Consider the following 23,829-nt stretch of genomic DNA (forward strand, 5'->3'; position numbering starts at 1 on the left):
CAATCATGCACGTGTGCAGAATTCCCAAACAACAACCCTCCATCAACACACCACACTGTGGTGGAACATTTGCTACAGATAAGATAATATCATCTGATTGTTACCATGTCCATAGTGTACATTTGCCTCACATTTTCCATACTGCCTCATTGTCAACACAGTACATCTTTCACATAGGTGCAAGAAGATTATATTATTACTACTAACCACAGTCCATAGGTCACTCCAGCTGTATTTTTCCCATACTTCTCTACATTCCCACCACCCTGCAGTAGTGATGTACATTTGCTCTAGCTCACAAAGGACACTCCTGCATCTGTACCATCAATAACAATTCTCATCTACCTCTTGTTTTACTGTGTTGTTCAGTTCCTAGATTATTCTCTAGCATTCCAACAATTGGCATTTACATACCTAGCCTACTGTTTTCAGTCACACCCCCATTTATAAACTAACTGTTACTATGTGTTACCATCCACTCTATACATTTCCACACTTTTACAGTAAAGCTAATTAAACCTTCTACATACATCAGTAGTCCATCAGTAGTCCATCTCAGTTCTTCAATTATCTCCTTGAAGAATCCACCACCTACACCAGGGCTTGAAGATATTTTCCTATAATTTCTTCTAGAAGTTTTATGGTTCTTGCTTTTAGGTTTTTGATCCATTTTGAATTAATTTTTGGAAAAGGTGTGAGATAGGGGTTCTCTTTCCTTCTTTCAGCTATTGATATCCAATTCTTTCAGCACCATTTTTTTCTTTTTTTAAATAATTTTCTTTATTTTCTTTTATATGTTACATTAAAAAAAAATGAGGTTCCCGTATACCCTCCACTCCCCCACGCCACCCCTCCCCCATCAACAAGCCCTTCCATCATTGTGGCACATCCACTGCACCCGGCGAATACATTCTGGAGAACCGCTGCAGCACATGGACAGTGGTCCACACTGTAGTCCACACTCTCCCCCAGTCCACCCAGTGGGCCATGACAGGACACACAATGTCCAGCATCTGTCCCTGCAGCACCACCTAGGACAACTCCAAATCCTGAAAATGCCCCCACACCATATCTCTTCTTCCCTCTCCCAAGCATCAGCAGCCACCGTGACCACCCTCTCCACATCACTACTACAATTTCTTCTCTTACTAATCACAATAGTTCCCCAGCAGAACACCAGTTAAGTCCACTCTAATCCATACTCTATTCCTCCATCTTATGGACCTGGGATGGCTATTTCCAGTGCCCCTCTACATCAAGAGGGGGTTTAGATTCCACATGGATGATGGATGCAATTCTCCTGCTTGAAGCTGTAGGCATTCTTGGCTCCCTGGTGTGGTAGTTGACCCTCTTCACCTCCCTGTCACCTGGCCGGGGTAAGTCCAAAAACTCAGCACCATTTCTTGAATGGATTGGTCTCCCTGAGCTGTGTGGGTTTGAGAGGCTAGTCAAAAATCCCTTGACCATACATGTCAGGGTCTGTTTCTGAACCATAAATTTGGTTCCATTGTTCTATGTGTCTGTCTTTAAGCCAGTACAATGCTGTTTTTACCCCTATAGCTAGGTAATATGATTTAAAGTCTGGAGATGAGTGTTCACTTTTCCTTTTTATGATGTTACCCTCCCAAACAAATTTGATGATCATGCTTTCAATTTGTTTTTTAATGCTAATGGAATTTTTACCAGGATTACACTGAATCTGTATATCAATTTGAATAAAATTGACATCTTAATGATATTTAGTCTTCCAATCCATGAGCATGGAATGTTCTTCCAGTTAGTTAGACCTTTTTTTTTTGTTTTAACAATGAGTTGCAGTTTTCTGAATACAAGTGCTTTACATTGTTGGTTAAGTTTATTCCTGACTATTTGAGTTTTATCTGTCATTTTATTTTCACCACTCTTTTGACACTTTTAGTTATTTTACTGATATAATCTTCATTTCTAGACTCTCTTCCAGGCCTCTCTCTCCTGTCTTTTCAGGCTCTAGCACACCCTATAATATTTCCTAAAATTCTGGTTTCTTGGTTAGAAATTCTCTCAGTTTCTGTTTATCTGTGAGTATTCTAATCTTGCCCTCCTTTTTGAAAGACAGTCTTGCCAGATATAAGATTCTTGGCTGGAAGTTTTTCTCTTGTAGTATCTTAAATATATCAGACCACTGTCTTCTTGCCTCCATGGTTACTGGTGAGAAATCAGCACTTAATCTTATTGAATATTCCTTAAATGTTATGTATTGCTTTTCTCTGCTGTTTTCAGAATTCTCTGTCTTTGGCATTCTGATGAGTATGTGTCTTAGAGTTGATCTATTCATATTTTTTTGGATGGAAGTACGTTGTGCTTCTTGGATATGGATATCTATGTCCTTCAGTAGGGTTGGAAAATTTTCTACCATTATTTCTTCAAATATTCCTTCTGCCACTTTTCCCTTCTCTTCTCCTCCTGGGACACCCATGACATGTCTATCTGCATGCCTTTGCTGCCATTTAGTTCCCTGAGACCTTGTTCAATTTTTCCATTCTTTTCTTCATCTTTTCTTTTGTATGCTCACTTTCAGAGGCCATTTCTTCAAGCTCACCAGTCCTTTCTTCTGTCTTCTCACATCTGCTATTATATGATTCCAATGTTTTTAAAATTTCATTTATTGTGCCTTTCATTCCTGTAAGGTCTGCTATTTTTCTATGGGAATGAAAATGCTTTCAGATTCTTCTTTGTGCTCATCCAGTGTCGTCTTAATACACTTAATCTCTTTAGCCATCTCATTGAATTTATTAAGATTTGTTTGAACATCTATTATTAGTTGTCTCAACTCCTTTCTGTCATCTGGAGGCTTATCTTGTTCCTTTAACTGGGCCATAGCTTCCTGTTTCTTGGTGTGGATTGTAACATTTTGTTGGTGTCTTGGCATTGGATTACTGGAGTATTTATTCTGGGTACAGTTTTTCTCTTTAATTTAGCACTTCCTGCCCTTTCTCCTTTGCTGGTTGTACAGTAGGAGCCAAGGAAGTAGTTGGTGCTGTAAGCTGTAGAGGCTCAAGCTGCCCTCATTGTACCAGGGACCAATGAAACTTCTTCCAACTTTCTCCTTTGCCAGGGGTAGGGACAGAGTCACAGCTATGTGGAATAATCCACGTGCAGGCCTAGATTGTAGTTGCCCAGAGTGACTGATGAAGCTTCACATCTCTTTTTCCCCTACCTGGGGCAGGGATGGAACTGCAGGTGTGGACAGCAATCTATGCAGTGCGGGTCCAAAATGACTGCTGTTGCCCTGGAAGACTTCAGATTTTCAATGTATGGCAGCCAAAGTTACCTGTAGTTACCTGTATAGGCTGGTACAGGGCTCCTCAGCCTCTTCCCTGCCAGAGGTAGGGTTGAAGCCTAGGCAGGCTGCAGGCTGATCTGCATGAAAGAAATTGGTTTCTGCTGACAATGAGAGTTTCAGTCAGTCTGGCTACCCCTCAGGCTGGGGGCAGAGTCAGAATGGCGGCTACTGGCCTCTTTCTGACTTGGGCTGGTTCACACTCCCCTGTTCCCAGGGTTATCTCTTAGCCAGCCAAGTCTACCAATCAGTAGCCAGAATCGGCAGCCAACGGTCTCCTCCCCCCGTTTTTGGGAACTGGCGCTTCCAATCCCAGCCACAGAATAGCTCATGCCACCAGAGTAGGACAATCACTGGCCTCCGCATCTTGGCTGGTAATTTCCCAGAGAAGCTAGTGTAGTTCCCCGCAGCTTCCCGCCTGCTGGAGGTGACACTGGGGCCTAGGCTAGAGCTTCAATCTGACCTCGATGGAAAGAAGCTGGACCCCACCAGCACTGTGATTTTCAGTCAGTCCCGCTTCCCCTCGTATGGAGTTAAGGTGGCAGCTCCCTCTGACTTGGACAGGCTCAAACTTTAGCTGTTCTTAGGATTATACTGTAGCCCGCTGAATTTATTCATCAGTAGCTGAAATTAGCACCCAACCATCCCTTTTCCCCCATTTTTGGGAAGAGAAGCTTTCAATTCCAACAGCTCCTGAGGTGGCTTGTTCCTCCAGTGGAAGATGGGCACTGGCCTCCACAGCATGGAGTGCTCTACTTATGAGTTTTCTCTGCAGATGGACATCTCCTCCTTCTATTCCTTCAAGGATGTTGCAAGACGCTCTTTTGGCCTCCTGGAGCCCCCAAATAGGTGCTTCACTAGCTCCAGAAAGCGCTGGGTGCTTGTTAACTTCCCTGTAGCAGGAGCTGACTCTGGGAGCCCCTTACTCCACCACCAACTGCTGGTAACTGGAATCAGAACTTGTAAAGAAGGATCAACTCAGACCAGCAGAATATCTCAGCCTACATGTAATATCAGTGTTAAAAACTGCTTTTTGACCTTGAATAAAAGGGGGAAATGAAAGGACAAATGAATTTATATGGCTATGAGTCTCCAAAAGAAGCGTCAGGAGGTCATCAGAGGGATAATGCTTATGCACGCCTCAGCAGGATACGAGAGACAGCCAAAGTAGACAGAAACCCAGGTACTCGTTCTCCTGAGGACTACAAAACCCCACAGATTCTATGGTCATGGCAGCTGGCTCTGGAGTTCAGTGCCATGTCAGTTGGCCCTCTTTGGAGTTTGTGTTCCTGAGTGTGACAGAATTGAACTCAGATATGACCTTTCTACATGTGCCTCTCCTGTTACTTTTACCGGATCTGTGGCTGGCATTGGGGTTGGTGTATACTCAGGAGACCTGAATCTCTGGACCATCCATGTGACAGCCGGGCCCTGAGCCTCAGCAGACTTGGACATAACCATCACAGGGTCCACAGGATGGAGTAATACAGTATGGATTAGAGTGGACTTACTGGTACCAAATTTTAGTTTTTATTATCCCTTTTTCATTCTGCTTCTCAGTCTCACTCATTTCAATTTGTCTTTTCTTCATGTTCATTGATTATTCTTTTGCCAGCTCCAATATGTTGTTGAAACCCTCCTGGGAGTTTTTCATTTCAGTTAACATGGTCTTCAACTCCAGTAGTTCTGTTCAGTTGCTTTTGAAATTCCCCTCTCTTTATTGAGACACTCATATTGTTCATTTACTGTTTTCCTGATATCCTTTAGTTTTCTCTGTAATTTCCAGCATTTCCTTAAGCATACTGAAGATTTCTTTTTTTCTCTTTTCCCTTCTTTTGAAGTATGGGCCAGGGATTGAACCACTGAGCCACAACGGCTCCCCTGAGTTGGTTTTTTTCATTTGCTTCCTTGTTTTTTGTTGTTGTTGTTTTTTATTTTTAGGAGACACCAGGGACCAAACCCAGGACCTCCATATGGGAAGCCCAGCTCGCCGGTCACGGGGCCGGTGCCAGGGCGTAGGCTCTGCGCCCCAGGAGACAAGCGCTCTGGAAGGGTTATATGCCTTTGCGGGCTGGAAATTCAGGAGCAAATGGAGCAAATGTGGCAGCAGGGCCGGGGTCCCATGGACCGCTGATGGGGTCATCAGAGTGCACAGTGAGGTCCCACCCGGGGCCCTGCTCCAACCAAATCGTTTTGTTTTCCTGGACGAAATGACTGAGAAACACAAATTCAGAGAAACAACGCTGAGAAGACCCCGTGTCTTACTGAACAAAACTTCAGCGGCACGGACACGGCGCTCTGGCGGGACGAGCCCGTGGCTGGGCCCAGGCATCCGCACAGCTGCCCAAGAGGAACAGAAGGGCACACCCCCAGTCCAGGTGCACACTGAGGCCCCTTTGCGGGGCACTTCCGAGGGGCCCAGCAGCCTGAGCGCCCCCCCCACAAACCAAGGGCAGAAATCACAGCCACTGCCCCAACGCAGCGGATGGTCTGGGCAGTCTCTGGCCTGTGCTTTTAAGGCTCCTCCACCACTTCTGCCCAGGGCGTGAAGTGAAGCGGCCCAAAGAGCTGGGCACGCCAGTGGTCTGATGCAGCTATTTAAAAGCATGATCTGCTATCAGACCGCACAGCCCTGGATTGTGGAGACTTAGGTCTTTATATCCCAATCTGTCACCAGGAAGGTGGACCAGGGGCTGGAGCTGAGGCCCTCGGGGCTCCCTGTTGTGAGTCTGGGAGACTGACCAAGGTAGCCACTGCTGGGACATTGCAGTTCACCAGTATTTACTATGATTTACCAGACTCTTGCTCCCATTCTTCCCTGGATGCTCCAGTGTTCTATTAGACGCAAGGGTTTCAGAATAGTTCATTCAGACAGTTCCTGCCTAACAGTTGTTCCAGTGGAGAGACTGATTTCTCAAGCTTCCTACTCCACCATCTTCCCACAATCCTCTCTGTGAGCTAGCTTTTTAAATTATGTTCCTTGGAAAGAACTCATCCTATGGGAAAAAGGACCACGGCCAAGTAGGACACAGCAACACCCAAAAGCGGCAATGGGATCTACTGCATAAGCTTGGAAACGCAGTTGCAGCTTCCTTGACAAACTGAATTTGTTCAAGAATGCATAAGTGGGAAGTGGATTTGGCTCAAGTGATAGAGCATCTGCCTTCCATATGGGAGGTCCAGGGTTCAAACCCAGGGCCTCCTGACCTGTGTGGTGATCTGGCCCACGTGCAGCGCTGATGCAAGCAAGGAGTACTGTGCCATGCAGGCGTGTCCCCCATGTAGGGGAGCCCTGGCACAAGGAGTGCCCCTGCATGGAGAGCTGCCCCATGGAAAGAAATGCAGCCTGCCCAGGAGTGGCACCTCATACACGGAGAGCTGATGCAGTAAGATGACACAACAAAAGGAGACATAGATTCCTGGTGCCGCTGACAAGAATGTAAGTGGACACAGAAGAACACACAGTGAACAGACACAAAGAGCAGACAAGGGGGGAAAGGGGAGAAATAAATAAAAATCTTTTTAAAAAAAGAATGCATTAGTATCCTGAGTGACACTGCTATGACAGATACAGGCCATGATATATCTTGCCATAACCTACGAAACTGTGCAGGAGAGAGTGTAAACTATAATCCATGCTTAGTGGCTGTGCTCCAAAATGTGTTCATCAATTGTAACAAATGTATTAACACTAACAAAGGATTTTAATGTGGGAAAAGGAGGGAGATATAGGGAGCAGACCATGTGGGAGTCCCCTTTGTTTTTTATGTAACATTTATGTAATCAAAGTATCTTTTAAAAAAATAAAAAATATATTTTAAAAAATTCATGTGGAACTTTAAAGGTGCCTCTAATACATAAAACATTTTTGAAAAAGAACAAAGCTGGAGGACTCAAAATTCTGGATTTCCAACTTCAAATTGTACTGCAGAGTTACAGTAATCAAAAGAGTTGTGGTACCGGCATAAAGACAAACAAACAGACCACTGGAACAGATTTGAAAATTCAGAAATAAATCCACACATCTAATTTTAAAAATTAGAGAAGTTGTAGTTACACAGAAAAACCATGCATAAAATACAGAGTTCCAATATACCACCTTATTACTAACACCTTGCATTAGTGTGGTACATTTGTTAATCAAAAAAAAAAAAAAAAAAAAGAATGTATAAGAACCATCCTTTGGGAAGCCCAGAAATACTGAATAGCACTTTACAGCTGCCTGGGATCTTTTGTGAGCAGACCAAAGGGCTATAAGTTAGTGACATTTGGGTTATAATTGTCGTTTTGTCTCCACTGGTACCTGCAAAGCTTCTAAAAACTTCAATTATACATAGTGAATAAAGAGGTTTGGCTGCTTCAAAAATGATGATACCAATATAATTATTTTCTTGATTTCCTTGTTAGACAGGTTATTGCTAATGTATACAAACACCACTGATTTTCTGGTGCTTATCTTTTACCCCACCACTCTGCTGAATTCATTTGTTAGTTCTAATAGCTTTCTGTAGATTCTTCAGTATTTTCTATATATAAGATTATGTCACCTGTGAACAAAGAAACTCTTACTTACTCCTTTCCAATTTGGATGCTTTTTAGTTTTTTCTTGCCTAATTGCTCTGGCCAGAGTTTCCTGCACAATGTTAAATAGCAGTGGTGAAAGCTGGCATCCTTATCTTTTTCCTGATCTTAGGGAGAAAGCTTTCAGTCTTTGACCACTGAGTATGATGTCACCTCTGGGTTTTTTATATATCCTTTTTAGCATGTTAAGGATGTTTACATGTATTCTTAATTTTTTGAGTGTTTATATTAATAAAGGAATGTTTATATTAATAAATTGTCAAATGCCTTTTCTGCATCGAGATGATCATGTAGTGATTTTTTTGTTAAAGATTTATTTTTAAATTTATTTCTCTCCCCTTGCTCTCTTTGTCCATTCACTGTGTGTTCTTCTGTGACCACTTCTATCCTTACCAGCGGCACCGGGAATCTGTGTTTCTTTTTGTTGTGTTGTCTTATTGCGTCAACTTTCCGTGTGTGCAAAGCTGTACTTTCTTTCGTGCTGGGCGGCTCTTCTTATGGGGCGCACTCCTTGTGCGTGGGGCTCTCCTACGTGGGGGACACCTCTGTGTGGCACGGCACTCCTTGCACGCATCAGCACTGAACATGGGCCAGCTCCACATGGGTCAAGGAGGCCTGGGGTTTTAACTGTGGACCTCCCATGTGGTAGGTGGACACCCTATCCATTGGGCCAAGTCCTCTTCCCCATGTAGTGATTTTTCCCCCTTCACTCCATTAATGTACTGTGTTATACTGACTGATAAATTCTACATGATGTATAATCCTTTTAACAGGTTACTGGATTTGGTTTGCTAGTATTTTGTTGAGGATTTTTACACCTATATTCATAAGGGATATTGGTCTGTATTTTCTTGTGGTATGTATTACTATTATCATTATTAGGGAAGTTGAGGGTTTACAGACCAATCACACAGAAAATACAGGATTCCCATACACCACCCCACCACCAACATCCTGCATTGGTGTGGAACATTTGTTGCAATTGATGACAGCACTCTTCTGTAATTTACTATTTTCTTTAACAGCAGTTATCTTTGTTACAATTGATGAAAAAGTATTAAAATAGTACTATTAACTATCATCTATAGTTTACATTAGGTGTATTTTCCATATACCACTTTAATTAGTGTCATATATTTGAAATAATTGATAAAAGAAAATTTTTATACTTGTACTATTAACTATAGTTTGTCACCTACAATAGGGTTCATAGTATTATACATTATACTTCTAATTTCTTGTATTTTTATCTGGCCTTGGTATGAGGGTGATGTTGGTTTCATAAAATGAATTAGAGAGAGTTCTCTCTTCTTCATTTTTTGGAAAGTGTGAGCAGGATTGGTGTTAATTCTTCTTTGTCTGTTTGGTAAAATTTACCAGTGGAAACCATGTGATTCTGGACTTTCTTTTTTGGGGATGTTTTGGCTTACTGATTCAGTTTCTTTTCTTGTTATTATATGTTGAAATCTTCTATTTTCTCTTGAGTCTGTGTAGGTAGTTTGTGTGTTTCCAGGAACTTGTCTATTTTGTCTAGGTTATCTGTTGGCATATAATTAATTATTCATAGTACCCTTGTAAAATATTTTTTATTTCTGTAAATTTGGTAATAATGTGCATCTTTCATTTCTGATTTCAGTTATTTGAGTCCTCTCTTTTTTGTCAGTGTAGCTAATGGTTGGTCAATTTTATTTTAAAAGAACAAACTTTGGGTTTTGTTGAGTCTATTTTTTGTTGTTGCTGTTCTGTATTCCACTTATCTCTGCTTTAATCTTTATTATGTCCTTCCTTCTGCTTACTTTGGGTTTAGTTTCCACTTCTATTTTCTTTTTCCTCCAGATGTGAGGTAAGATTACTGATTTAAGATCCATCTTCTTTTTTAAGGTACACATTTATAGCTATAAACGTCCCTTTGAGCATTGCCTTTATTACATCCCATAGGTGTTTAGTATGCTGTGATTTCATTTTTATACATCCCAAGGTACTTCCTAATTTCCCCTGTGATTTCTTCTTTGACCCATTAAGAGGGTACTGTTTAATGTCCACACATATTGTCAATTTTCCATTTCTCCCTGTTACTGATTTCTAGTTTCCTTCCTTTGTGGTCAGCTTGTATGATTTCAACCTTTAAAAATTTATTTAGACTTGTTTTGTGACCTAATATGTGGTCTACCCTAGAGAATGATCCATGTTCAGTTGTGAAGAAAATGTGTAATCTGCTGTTATTGGATGAAGTGTCCCATATATGTGTGTTAGTTCAAGTTGGTTTATAGTATTATGCAAGTCTTCTATTGAAATTCTCACTTTGGTCATACACTGTTATCCAGATTTTCTTTAGCTCTTTGTCCATGTTTTCCTTTAGCTCTTTGACAAATTTTTGAAAGTTTGTCATATATACCCAAAATCTGAGTTTCCTTGTTGATGGTTTCTGGCATTTATCTTGTTCCTCTGAATGGACCTTTGCTTCCTGCTTCTTTGTATGCTCTGTAATCTTTTGTTGCACAGTGGATATTTAATATTTTAATTTTAATGTGTTAATTTTGGAATTTAGACATTGAAATGACTTTACCTTAAGCTTGTATCCAGCTAGTGTTACAATAGAGATTTTGTTTAATGCCAGGAAATAACAAAATAATTAAGAAGGTGGGGGAGAAGAAGAAGAAAAAGAAAACTCCTTTCCCAGTCTTTGCAAAGCTGTGTAACGGCTCTCTTTCAGAGATTAGCCAGCCTAACAATGAGCCAAAAAACAGCCAGAGGGGAAAGCATAGATTCCTGTCTGGTCTTTTCTGCATGTCTTATTTTGTTATATATGCATGGCCTTAGGAAGTCCCTCATTTACCTGGATTGGAATGCCCCTCTTCCTCTAGGAAATGTATTTCCTTCCAGTCCTGAGCACTCTATTGAATGTCTTATAGCTGGTATAGCAGTTTGGTATTATTTATGAATTTCAAAAAAAAATATTGGATTATGTTTACAAACTGGCCTTTTCCTCTGGGTGTACTAAATTGTATTAAATTCAGAGGTTTCACTTTTACCTGATTAAATAATGATTAAGTTCTACTGATGGTCACATCAGTAGAACCATCCCCAAGGGGGCGGGGAATCACAGAGAAAAGACATGGCAGAGGAGAGAGTTGGAGATTTTTGGTGATGGAGCCCTGGAAAATAAACACACAGGAGAAGAACAGAGAGGAATAGAGATGGTTCCATATAAATAGCAGATGCCCTAGGAAAAGAGCCTGAGAGTCTACAGCTGACCTTGTGGAGCGACCAGAGCAGCTGAGCACAGAGAGAAACAAGCCTTGGGAGACAGATGAGACTTATCCCAGCCTACAACTGATATTGGAAGAAGTTGGGATCATGGAGCCTTAAGACGAAGAGGAAGCGTGAACCCTGGCAGGCATCAGCAGCCATCTTGCTACAACATGTGGCAATAGACTTTGGTGAGGGAAATAACTTACACTTTATGACCTGGTAACTGTAAGCGTCTACCCTAAATAAATACCCTTTATAAAACCCAACAGATTTCTGGTATTTTGCATCAGTACCCCTTTAGCTGACTAATACAGCTGGTAATCCGTTGTCCCAGGCTACTGCAATTTGATCATTTCCTACACTGATTTATCTGCCCCATTGAGCCATTTCTGCATGCAGAGCAAATTCTGGGATGGTGAGCCAGAGACTAGTGGCCTAGTTTAGTTCTCAGGTTGTCACCAGACAGAATGATACAGGCATACGTGCATGCCAATATGTGCATAAGGTTACTCTGCTCCTTCTCGAACTAGAACATGGACCTATACGGGAATGGGGGCTGGCTCTGAAATGATGCAGGGAGGGGTGGTGTAAAGGTCAGCAAAGACACGCTTCTGTTTTTAAGTTGCCTCTTCCTTGATTCAGTGCTCACCTAGTTATTGCAACACATTAACCATATTTCAGAGTTCTGAGAAAGATAGTTCTACCAGTTTTTTCTGGTTATTTAAACATTTCTGCACTCTGTGCAGGTACTCTGCGTGGGCTAGCTCTCTGCTCATATTTCATAAATGTGAAAATTAAGACTCAGAGAAGATATGAGGAATTAATATACCCATTTCACCATAGAGTAGATTCTCAACTCTGTCCAGGAATAAGGAATGTGGGTATCCCAGATGTTTGAACCCTAAATGCTGAGTTGTCGTGATTAGAAGTAAGGTAAGGTGTGGTTAAGTGATATATACCAAGTCTTGACTCTAACCCTTTTAGTTTTAGGTTCCATAGGAAAACCCCACTTATACTGGTAACAAATATATTTTCAAAAGTAATTAACTAAATAGAAAATCTTATGGTAAATACTTGACATGCTCAATCCCACTGTGAACATCATAAAATAGATAAAAAGATGAAGTATTGGATAGACAAAAGTCAAAAGACATGCACCTTTCTTGAACTTTGTCAACACTAAAATACCTAGCTGAGTTAGATATATATCCAGTCAATATAGTGTAGTTTTTAAATTGTATAAATTTGTAATTTGTTAAGTGTGGTAATTGCCTCATAGTTTTAGATATTTCAAAAGTCCTTATCCACAAGAGAAAAATCTCAAGTGTTTGTGGGTAAAATGGTATGCTATAAGGAATTCACTTTTTTTAAAAACGAGGGGACAAAGTAGATGAAATCATTTAAAATTTTTTGATAATTATTGAAACTGGGTAATGGACACATGGAGGTTCATTCCATTATTCTAATTTTGTGTGTGTGTGAGAAATTTTCCATAATAAAAAGTGTAAAAATACTTGGGCAAGAAGATAGGTAGTTTATAATAATTTAAGTAATTGGTAATAGATACTACAGAAAAAAACTGTGAGGATGAAATTAATAAACAGTGTTACAGGAGGTAGAAACAAGAAGTTTTGGTTATAATTTGATCTATCAAGGCAAGGACAAAGTAATCTTGGGTGACAAGATGGAAATATAGAAAAAGAAATATTGTTTTTAACAAATTAATTTTATTCATACACATTAAAAAAGCATAAGTCCATCCAAAGTGTACAACCTATGGTATTCAGTGTAATCACATATTTGTGCATCCCTCACTTCAAACATTCTTAGAGCATTTTCATTATTCCAATAATAATAATAAACAAAAAACAAACAAAACTTATCACTCTCAATATCTCTTATGCTTCCCCTGCTGTATATAGCTGCTATTCTGTTTCCTTCTCTCTAGTATATTGGTATTGATATTTTGCAATGAACAGTCTTATACATGAAATATTACCCATATTTGTGTTTTACATGAGGTTTTACTATCTTATACAGCCCCATGTTAGAGTTTTTAGCTCTCCTTCTAGTAATATACATGGCTTTAGACTCTCTTTCAACCACTGTCATATCCATATAATAGCTATGTAGTTACAAACACCATGATATGCTTCTACCATTTTTATTCAATTCCAAAGAGTTACAACCTTTTTACCAGTTATGCCCTGATTAACCTCAGCATTCCATTCCTGTCCTCCTCCTATTTTCTGGTAAACCTATATTCTAATTATTAACTCCATGAGTTTACAAATATATTTAGTTCATAACAGCACAATCACACAGTATTTGTCCTTTTGTGTTCAGCTTGCTTCACTCAGTATAATGCCCTTCAGGTTCATCCATGTTATCATATGCTTCACGACTTCATTTCTTCTTACCACTGCATAATATTTCATCAAGTGTATATACCACAATTCATTTATCCATTTGTCAGTTGATGGACAATTAGGTTGTTTCCAACTTTTGGCTACTGTGAATAATGGTGTGCAAATGTCTGTTTGTAAACATTGGTGTGCAGATGTCTGTTTGTGTCTCTGCTCTCAGTTTTTCTGGGTATATACCTAGTAATGATATTGCCGAGTCACATGGCAAGTGATAGTCAAACTCCTTAGGAACTGCCAAAGAACCCTTCACAGTGGCTGTACCATATACATTCCCATCAACGGTAAATAAGCTTCCCTATCTCGCCACATCCTTACCGACATTTAGTTTTCTGACTTTATAATAGTGGCCAGTCTAATGGGTGTGAAATGCTATCTCACTGTAGTTTTGATTTGCAAATCCCTAATTGCTAGTGATATTGAACATTTTTTCATATGTTTTTTTGTCATTTGTATTTCTTCTTTGAGCAATGGTCTTTTTAAGTCTTTAGTCCATTTTTAAATCAGATAGTTTGTCATTTGATTGTTGAGTTGTATGCTCTCTTTGTATATCATAGATATGAAACCCTTATCAGATACATGATTGCCACATATTTTCTCCCATTAAGTTGGCTGCCTTTTCAACTTTTTCACAAAGTCCTTTGAGGTGCAAAAGTGTTGAATTTTGAGGAAGTCCCATTTATCTATTTTTTCTTTTTTTGCTCATGCTTTGAGTGTAAGGTTTAACAAACTACTCCAAGATTGTGAAGGTGTTTTCCTACATTTTCTCCTAGGAGTTGTATGGTTGTTGCATTATATTTAGGTCCTTCATCCATTTTAAGTTAATTTTTTCCTCACTATTTAAAAAATTTTTGCAGTATATCACTCATACATAAATAATAAGCAAATAGTAATAGTTGTGAACTTACAAAACAAACATACATAGCATCATACAGGACTCTCATATCTCACCCTACCACCAATATCTTGTATTGTTCTTATACATTTTAAACTAATGATTAAAGAGCATTGTCAAAATATTACTACTAACCAAAGTATTTTCCCCCAACCCACCCTACTATTATTATTATCGTTATATCATTTATATATGAACATACATAAACAGTAAGTGTATAGTGAAAGTTGTAGACTTACAAAGCAAACATGTGTAACATAATTCAGGGGTCCCATACATCAGTCCCCCACCAATACCTTGCATTGTTGTGAGACATTTGTTACAAATTATGAAAGAATATTGTCAAAACCGTACTACTAATTATAGTCCTTATCTTACATTTGGTGTATTTTTCAACCAACCCAACCTATTATTTTTTAAATATATTTTTTATGACAGAAGTTGTAAACTTATAAAACAATCATGCACATGTGCAGAATTCCCAAACATCATCTATCAACATACCACACTGTGGTGGAACATTTGCTACAATTAAAATAATATCATCTGATTGTTACCACGTCCATACTGTACACTTGGCACACATTCTCCATACTGCCCTATTATCAGCAAAGTACATCTTTGGCATAGATGCAAGCATATTACATTATTACTGCTAACCACAGTCCATAGGTCACTCCAGCTGCATTTTTCTGATGCTTCTCCACATTCCCACCACCTGTAGTAGTGATGTATATTTGCTCTAGCTTACAAAGGACACTCTTGCATCTGTACCATCAACAACAATTCTCATCCACCTCTTGGTTTATGTGCTGTTCAGTTCCTAGATTATCCTCTAGCATTCTGTCAATTGGCATTTATATCCCTAGACTACCATTTTCTACCACATCCCCGTTTATAAACTAGCTGTTACTATGTGTTACCATCTACTCTATACACTTCCACACTTTTACAATAAGGCTATTAAAACTTCTACATACATTAAACATCAGTAGTCCATCTCCATCCTCCTCTGATCTTCTTTAAGAATCCACGACCTACCATGAGGTCTTGAAGATATTTTCTTACAATTTCTTCTAGAAGCTTTATGGTTCTTGCTTTTATTTTTAGGTTTTTGATCCATTTTGAGTTAGTTTTTGGATAAGGTGTGAGATAGGGGTCCTCCTTCCTTCTTTTGGCTATGGAGATCCAGTTCTTTCAGCACCATTTGTTGAGTGGACTGTTCTGCCCAAGCCGTGTGGGTTTGACAGGTTAGTCAAAAATCACTTGACCATACATGTCAGGGTCTGTTTCTGAACCATCAATTTGGTTCCATTGGTCTATGTGTCTGTCTTTAGGTCAGTACCACGCTGTTTTTACCACTATAGCTAGGTAATATAATTTAAAGTCTGGAGATGAGAGTTCGCTTTTCCTTTGTAAGATGTTTCTGGCTATTCAGGACCCCTTACCCTTTCAAATAAATTTAATAATCGTGCATTCAATTTTTAAAAAAATGCTTGTGGAACTTTATCAGGATTGCATTGAACCTATATATCAATTTGAGTAGAACAGACATCTTAAAGATATTTAGTATTTCAATCCTTAAGCATGAAATGCTCTTCCAGTTTTTTAGGCCTTTTCTGATTTCTTTTAATAATCACTTGCAGTTTTCTGAATATAAGTGTTTTATATCTTTGGTTAAGTTTATTCCTATTGAGTTTTATCTGTCATTTTATTTTCTCCACTCTTTTGACACTTTTGGTTACATTTATTAATATAATCTTCATGTCTAGACCCTCTTCCAGGCCTCTCTCTCCTGTCTTTTCTTTTCATGCTCTAGGACACCCTTTAGTATTTCCTGAAAATCTGGTCTCTTGGTTAGAAATTCTCTCAGTTTCTGTTTATCTGTGAATATTCTAATCTTGCCCTCATTTTTGAAAGACAATCTTGCCAGATATAAGATTCTTGGCTGGAAGTTTTTCTCTTGTATGTTAAATATATCATACCTCCCTCTTCTTGCCTCCATGGTTTCTGATGAGAAATCAGCACTTAATTTTATTGGGTATCCCTTACATGTTATGCATTGCTTTTCTTTTGCTGTTCTCAGAATTCTCTGTCTTTGGCATTTGACATTCTGATTAGTATGTCTTGGAGTTAGTCTATTTGAATATTTTCAGATGACAGTACGTTGTGCTTCTTCGACATGGATATCTATGTCCATCAATAGGTTTGGGAAATTTTCTACCATTATTTCTTCAAATATTCCTTCTGCCACTTTTACCTTCTCTTCTCCTTTTGGGACACCCATGACACAAACACGTATGTTTGCACATCCTTTGCTGTCATTTAGTTCCCTGAGACCTTGTTCAATTTTGTCTGTTCTTTTCTTAATCTTTTCAGAGGCCATTTCTTCAAACTCACCAATCTTTTTTCTGTCTCCTCAAATCTGCTATTATATGATTCCAATGCTTTTAAAATTTCATTTATTGTGCCTTTCCTTCCCATAAGATCTGCTATTTTTCAATGGGAATGAAAATGCTTTCAGATTCTTCTTTGTGCTCATCCAGTGTCTTCTTAATATCCTTAATCTCTTTAGCCATCTCATTGAATTTATTAAGATTTGTTTGAACATCTATGATTAGTTAGTTGTCTCAACTCCTTTCTGTCATCTAGAGGCTTATCTTGTTCCTTTAACTGGGCCATAGCTTCCTGTTTCTTGGTGTGGATTGTAATATTTTGTTGGTGTCTTGGCATCTGGCTTACTAGAGTACTTATTCTGGGTGCAATTTTTCTCTTTAGTTTAGTTTAGCACTTCCTGCCCTTTCTCCTTTGCTGGTTGTACAGTAGGAGCCAAGGAAGTAGTCGGTGCTATAAGCTGTGCAGGCTCAAGCTGCTCTCATTGCCCCAGCAACCCATGAAGCATCTTCCAACTTTCTCCTTTGCCAGGGGTAGGACAGAGTTACAGCTGTGTAGAATGATTCAAGTTGTGCAAGCCTGGACCAGAGAGACTGAGGAGGCTTCATGTCCTATTCTCCCCTGCCTAGGGCAGGGATGGAGTTGCAGGTGTGGGCAGCAATCTATGCAGTGCGGGTTCAAGATGACCGCAGTTGCCCTGGTAGACTTCTGATTTTCAGACTATTCCAGCCAGAGTTACCTGCAATTACCTGTATAGGCTGGTGCAGGGCTCCTCAGGCTTCTCCCCACTAGAGGCGGGGCTGAAACCTAGGCTAGGGCTGCAGGAGTGAAAGAAACTGGTGCCTGCCGACACTGAGAGTTTCAGTCAGCCTGGCTTCCCCTCAGGCTGGGGGCAGAGTCAGAATGGTGGCTACTGGCTTCTTTCTGACTTGGGCTGGTTCACAACCCATCTGTTACCAGAGTTATATCTTAGCCAGCTAGCCAAAATCGGCAGCCAACCATCTCTTCCTCCCATTTCTGGGAAATGGAACTTCCAATTCACGTCACAGAGCAGCTCCTGGGGTGGTTTGTGGTGCCAGAGTAGACAATCACTGGCCTCACCTGGTAATTTCCCGGAGAGGTTGGCGCGGGTCCCCGCAGCTTCCTCCCTGCTGGAGGTGGCACTGGGGCCTAGGCTAGACCTGCAGTATGATCTGGATGGGAAGAAGCTGGTCTCCACCAGCACTAGGATTTTCAGTCCACCCCTCTTCCCCTCATGCCAGGTGCCGAGTGAAGATAGCAGCTCCCAGTCTCTTTCTGACTTGGACAGGCTCAAACTTTAGGTGTTCTCAGGATTATACTGTAGCCCACTGAATTTACTCATCAGTAGTTGAAATTGGTGGCCAACCGTCTCTTCCTCCCCCGTTTTGGGGAAATGGAACTTTAGATCCCAGCCACGGAACAGCTCCCAAGGCGGCTTGTGCCTCCAGTGGAGGACGGGCACTGGCCTCCATGGTGTGGAGTGCTCTACTTACGAGTCTTCTCTGCAGATGGGAAGTCTCCTCCTTCCACTCCTTCAATGATGTTGCAGGATGCTCTTCTGGTCTCCTGGAGCCCCCAAACAGGTACTCCAGTTAGCTCCAGATAATTGTGGGTGTTTACTAATGGCCCTGTAGCAGGAGCTGACTCTAGGAGCTCCTTACTCTGCCGCCATCTTGCTGGTTCCCCTCTAATAAAAATTTTTTTGGGGGGGTTTTATATGGTTTTATTTATTCATGTAAATATATTTTTAATGTTTAATATTCTCAGGATTCATTTTATGTCAATAATAAAGCCAAATGTGAAGGTCTGTCTGCCTTAGTAAATTAGATAATTTGCTTTCTGTGTTCTCTGTTAAAATACTCCCTTCAGCCAAGTCTATGCTGGAATTGGACTGCTACATGATGGTAGCAGGGCCCTGAGCCACATCCTACCCATGAGTGGCAACTGGGAACTAGTGCTCTTAAGCCTCCTCCTAGTCTCACTAACTAGACAACTGGCCTGAACAACTTTTTTTTCCCAAGCTATTCAAGAAGGCTGGAGAAGCAATTGAAGGCATGAAGGCCATTGTTCCACAGCTTTTAGGTGTTCACAGGATATCCTGAAACAGTATTTTGCGACTTCTGCTACAGCAAGCAATTCTAAGTATAACAAAATTTACAATGAGGGCAAAAACAAAATCAGAGAAGCCAATATTAGAGATCTAGTCTGAGTTGAAAACAGACTCCCATGATAGCAAACTTATATCCAGTACATATTTAAATGGTATGAACATTAAAAAATGGAAATTGGTTGTAAAATTTTCTACATTTGGATTTTCAAAAATATATCCTTGGGAAATGGATGTAGCTCAAGGAAGATGAGCATCTGCTTCCCATGTACAAGGTCCTAGGTTCAATTTGGTCTTGGTAACTTCTAAAAACAAACAAACAAAAAAACAACTCTCACCACGAAGTGTATGAAGCTCAATGGTTGAGCACCTGCGTCCCATGTATGAGGTCCTGGGTTCAATCTCCAGCACCTCTTTAAAAAAAAAAATCCTTTTCTGGACATTTTGGTAGAACACTGCCAGTTTTCTTCTGATAGGAAGGACTGCCCTTTATTCTACCAGTGAACACCTCTTGTTATAAGAGAAATATTCTTTTATGACATTAGTTTCATTTTGCCAAGTACATAAAAAAAATTGCCAACCCTAGGATGGGACCATCTTTTTCTTTTTCTCTCCTCTTCCCCTTCCTTTTTTTCCCTTCTTTCTGTCTGTGTCCATTTGCTGAGTGATCTATGTTTCTTTCTTTCTTTCTTCCTTTCCTTTCCCTTCCTTCCTTCCTTCCTTTCCTTTTCCTTCCTCCCTTCCTCCCTTCCTCCCTTCCTTCCTTTCTTTCTTTTTTGTCTTCTCTTCTTGTTTTCTCTTCTAGGCTCCACCGGGATTCGATCCAGGGACCTCCAATGTGGGAGAGAGGATTCCTGTCACTTGTGCCACCTCAGTTCCTCGTTTCTGTCAAGTCTCACCTTGACTCTCCCCTGTCTCTTTTTTTGTTGCATCATCATTTTACTGCATCATTTGCCATGTGGGCCTGGCTTACCACACAGGCCTTGTCAGGCCTTTTCCAGGAGGCCCCAGAGATCTAACCTGGGTCTTCCCATATGGTAGATGTAAGCCCAACTGCCTGAGCCTCTGCTTTCCCTTTCCATTTTTCAATATTACTAGTCCAAAACCTTCAAAAGCTTAGAGACCACTGAGACAGTGTATGCTATACAAATTCTCATTCCCAGTATTAGCCATAAGCTACCCACACCTGTCATTTTAACTTAAAAAAAAAAAAGGTATACAGGATGCTAATTATCTTTCATTTTAAAAAGAACACATATTACATTATAAATTTTCTTTCCTAGGATTCTTTTTTTTTAAAAAAAGATTTATTTTTTTATTTATTTCTCTCCCATTCCCTCTCCCCCAAGTTGTCTGCTCTCTGTGTCCATTCTCTGCGTGTTCTTCCATGACTACTTCTATCCTTATCAGCAGCACCAGGAATCTGTGTTTCTTTTAGTTGCATCATCTTGTTGTGTCAGCTCTCCATGTGTGCGGCGCCATTCCTGGGCAGGCTGCACTCTCTTTCACGCTGGGTGGCTCTCCTTACGGGGTGGCACTCCTTGCATGTAGGGCTCCCCTATGCAGGGGACACCCCTGTGTGGCACAGCACTCCTTGCGCATCAGCAGTGCGCATGGGCCAGCTCCACATGGGTCAAGGAGGCCCAGGGTTTGAACCGCGGACCTACCCATGTGGTAGGCGGATGCCCTATCCACTGGGCCAAGTCCACTTCCCTCCTAGGATTCTAATTACAATACTGTAAAGAAATACACCATACAGAAATGTCACAGGAATACAAAAGTGGTGATGAAGCAGATAACGGGTAAGGGGATCTCTTTAAAAGAGATATATGACAGGGAAGAAAAATAAACAATTTTTACATACTATCTTTACATTAATTACAAACCATAGTAGTAAATGTTTTCCGAACATTGGCAAGAAAAGCTGAAAAATTGTTGGTCTTCCTTACATTCTCTTGGAACTCAGCGAGATGTTCAAGGTAAGGGGCACTATCTGACACTTCATAGTCCCTTGCTTCATTAGATGCAGGGAAAATATAAATGGATTCTCAGGATGCTTAGGGTCAATATTAGTGAAAATAAACTGTAATTTATCACCATAAATTTTTCTAATTTCTAGTCCAAGTCTATCTTTATATAAGTCTTCAGATTTCTGCAGCCTTTTCAACCTCTCTTCATTGGCTTTGTTTGTAGCAGAAATTGTTTCCTTCTTCTTTGCATATTCTTCCTTAAGATCCTGGATATTTGCAGTCAATACTTCCACTTCTTGCTTTTTGTCTTTTACTTCAGCAATCAACTTTAACAAGTTATCTTTTTTTTTCCTGAATGAGCTTATTTTGCCTCCAGATCTGATTTTGATATTCCAGGAACATCTCAAACATTCTGTCTTCTTCCTTTAATTTCACAGACAGCTTCTCTGCAAATGCTTTAACGGAGTCCTTGTAGGTATCTCTTAGCCCCACCATCTGACAGGAGTTGTCACTGACAGTCCTCTTCAATTTATTCCAAAATTCATTTATGCTTTTATCAAATAGTGCCAGTTCGTACTCTATCATCATGTAAGACAATGCTTCACCGGCAGGCCTGAGCCCCGCCACCTTTCTCACACCCGAAGAGGGCCGCCTCGGGCCAACAGCAAATCTCCAGCCACTGCTCCCCTCTAATATATTTTTAATCTCATCCATCATGTCTTTCATTCCCATAAGGTCTATTCCTTTTCTTTTTAGGCTTTCAAATTGTTCTTTATGCTCACCCAGTATCTTCTTAATATCTTTTATTTCTTTAATGATATTTTCTTTCAATTATTTGAATTGATTTAGGAGAGTTGTGTGATTATCACTGATTGTCTTAAATCCCGTATCTCTTCAGGATATTTGGTTTGTTTCTTTGGCTGGGCCATGTCTTCCTGAAGCCTAGTATGGTTTAAAATTTTTTGTTGATGCCTAGGCATGTGAATATATTGGTAAATTTACTCTGGTCGCCAATTTCTCTCTCTTGCCTATTGTGTGTTTCTTCATAGCTCTCCTTTGATACGTGTTTCAACTTATTCTAAGTCTTTAAAACTGCCCTGCTTAAGTTATCAAAATTGGGCTAGGGACTCAATTATGGGGCACAGATTTTCTCCCATGGGTTAGGATACAAAGAGAACCAAAAACATTTTTTTCCATGAAATTTCTAGAATGGGCAGCATATGGCACTCGTTGGTACACCTTTCCATGGAGATGTTTCATTCTTGGCTTTCCTGTATTCCTGTGTTGAATATGCAGAGCAGAGATTCAAAGCAACTCTCCTAGCTGTATTCACAGGAAGACAAGTCCACCGGCTTCCCCTCCCTTTTCACTTGAAACAGTTGACGGGGAGGAAGGTGTCTGTTTCCCTCTCAGTCAGCTGCAGTGAGACAGGGGTTTTACCCCAGCTAAATATCTTTTACACATATGGGGTTAGAAAAGACAAACAACCCATTTAAAAAATGGGCAAGAGATTTGAATAGACACTTCTCCAAAGAAGAAATATAAATGGTTATAGAGCACATGAAAAGATGCTCAGCATCATTAACTATTTGGGAAATGCAAATCAAAACTGCAATGAGATATCATCTTATACCTATTAGACTGGCAGCTATTAAAAAAAAAAAACAAACAAAAAAAAAACCCAGAAGACTACAAATGGAGAGGATATAGAGGAAAGGCAACACTCATCCACTGCTGGTGGGAAAGTAGAATGGTGCAGCCATTGTGGAGGACATTTTGGTGGTTCCTCAGGAAGCTAATTATAGAACTACCATATAATCCAGCAATCCCACTCTGGATATATACTCAGAAGAATTGAAAGCAGGACACGAACAGATATGTATACACCCATGTTCACTGTGGCATTGCTCACTATTTCCAAAATTGGGAAGCAACCCAAGTGTCCATCAACAGATGAATGGATAAGCAAACTGTGGTATATACATACAATGGAATATTACTCAGCATTAAAAAGGAATGCAGCATTAACACATGGAACAACATGGATGAATCTTCAAGACCTTATGTTGAGTGAAGTAAGCCAATCATTGAAGGACAAATATTACACGACCTCACTGATATGACTCAAGCAAAGCAGACTCAAAGAGCTAGACTTTGGAAGATAAGTTATCAGGAGACAGAAAAGGAGTAGAAGGTGGTGAGCCTATGCTCAATATGGGAAAAATCTATAATAAGGTGGAAGGAGGCGGTTGGACAGTGGATGGGGGTGATAGTGGTGCAGTGATGTGACTGGATTCAATGGTACTGGAATGTGAAAGAGACTATGGTGGGGAGGATTAGTTTGGACTATTCATGGAACTAGGAGGAGGGCTGGAGGAAAGAGCAGGTGAACTCTGGGGATTTGTAGGTCTGTGGTTTAAAAATTACAATAGTGGGAATGTTCTTCTGGGAAATATGGCAGGGCAGGGTTACTGGTGCAGGGCACTGGGGGTGGGGGGATATGCAGGATAGAGCACATTGGGGCATGCTTCTATGGTATATGAAAGTGTTCATCTTGTCATAGTGTATTATCTCAGTGGGTGAAGACCCCCAAATAAACAAGAAAATATTAAAGTCCCATCCTGGGGAGTCCTGCTATGTTTTCAATTAGAGGGGCAAGAATCTTTTGAGAACATAGGCAGTGCCTTATAAAAGAAAAGAGACCAATATGTCAAAACGTCAATATTATTGTATGTAACTATGAACCTTATTTTTTAAAAATTGAAACTTAGTGGTTACCATAGGTTATGAAGGGAAGAAGAGGGAAGAATAGAAGAGATGGAACTTTGGACATTGGAATTGTTCTGCATAATCTTACAATGACAGAA

The 23,829-nt window shown here is 40.2% G+C and overlaps 1 protein-coding gene and 1 pseudogene across 2 annotated transcripts in view; both read right to left on the bottom strand.

The window, feature by feature from the left end:
* NEDD4 (NEDD4 E3 ubiquitin protein ligase) overlaps positions 1-23,829 on the bottom strand; it is a 191,298-nt gene that overhangs the window by 64,758 nt on the left and 102,711 nt on the right. The gene's annotated exons all lie outside the window — the stretch shown is intronic.
* On the bottom strand, positions 20,797-21,841 carry LOC131278013 (kinetochore protein Spc25 pseudogene; annotated as a pseudogene).

The sequence above is a fragment of the Dasypus novemcinctus genome, chromosome 3 (assembly GCF_030445035.2).
Source record: "Dasypus novemcinctus isolate mDasNov1 chromosome 3, mDasNov1.1.hap2, whole genome shotgun sequence".
Classification (NCBI taxonomy): domain Eukaryota; kingdom Metazoa; phylum Chordata; class Mammalia; order Cingulata; family Dasypodidae; genus Dasypus; species Dasypus novemcinctus.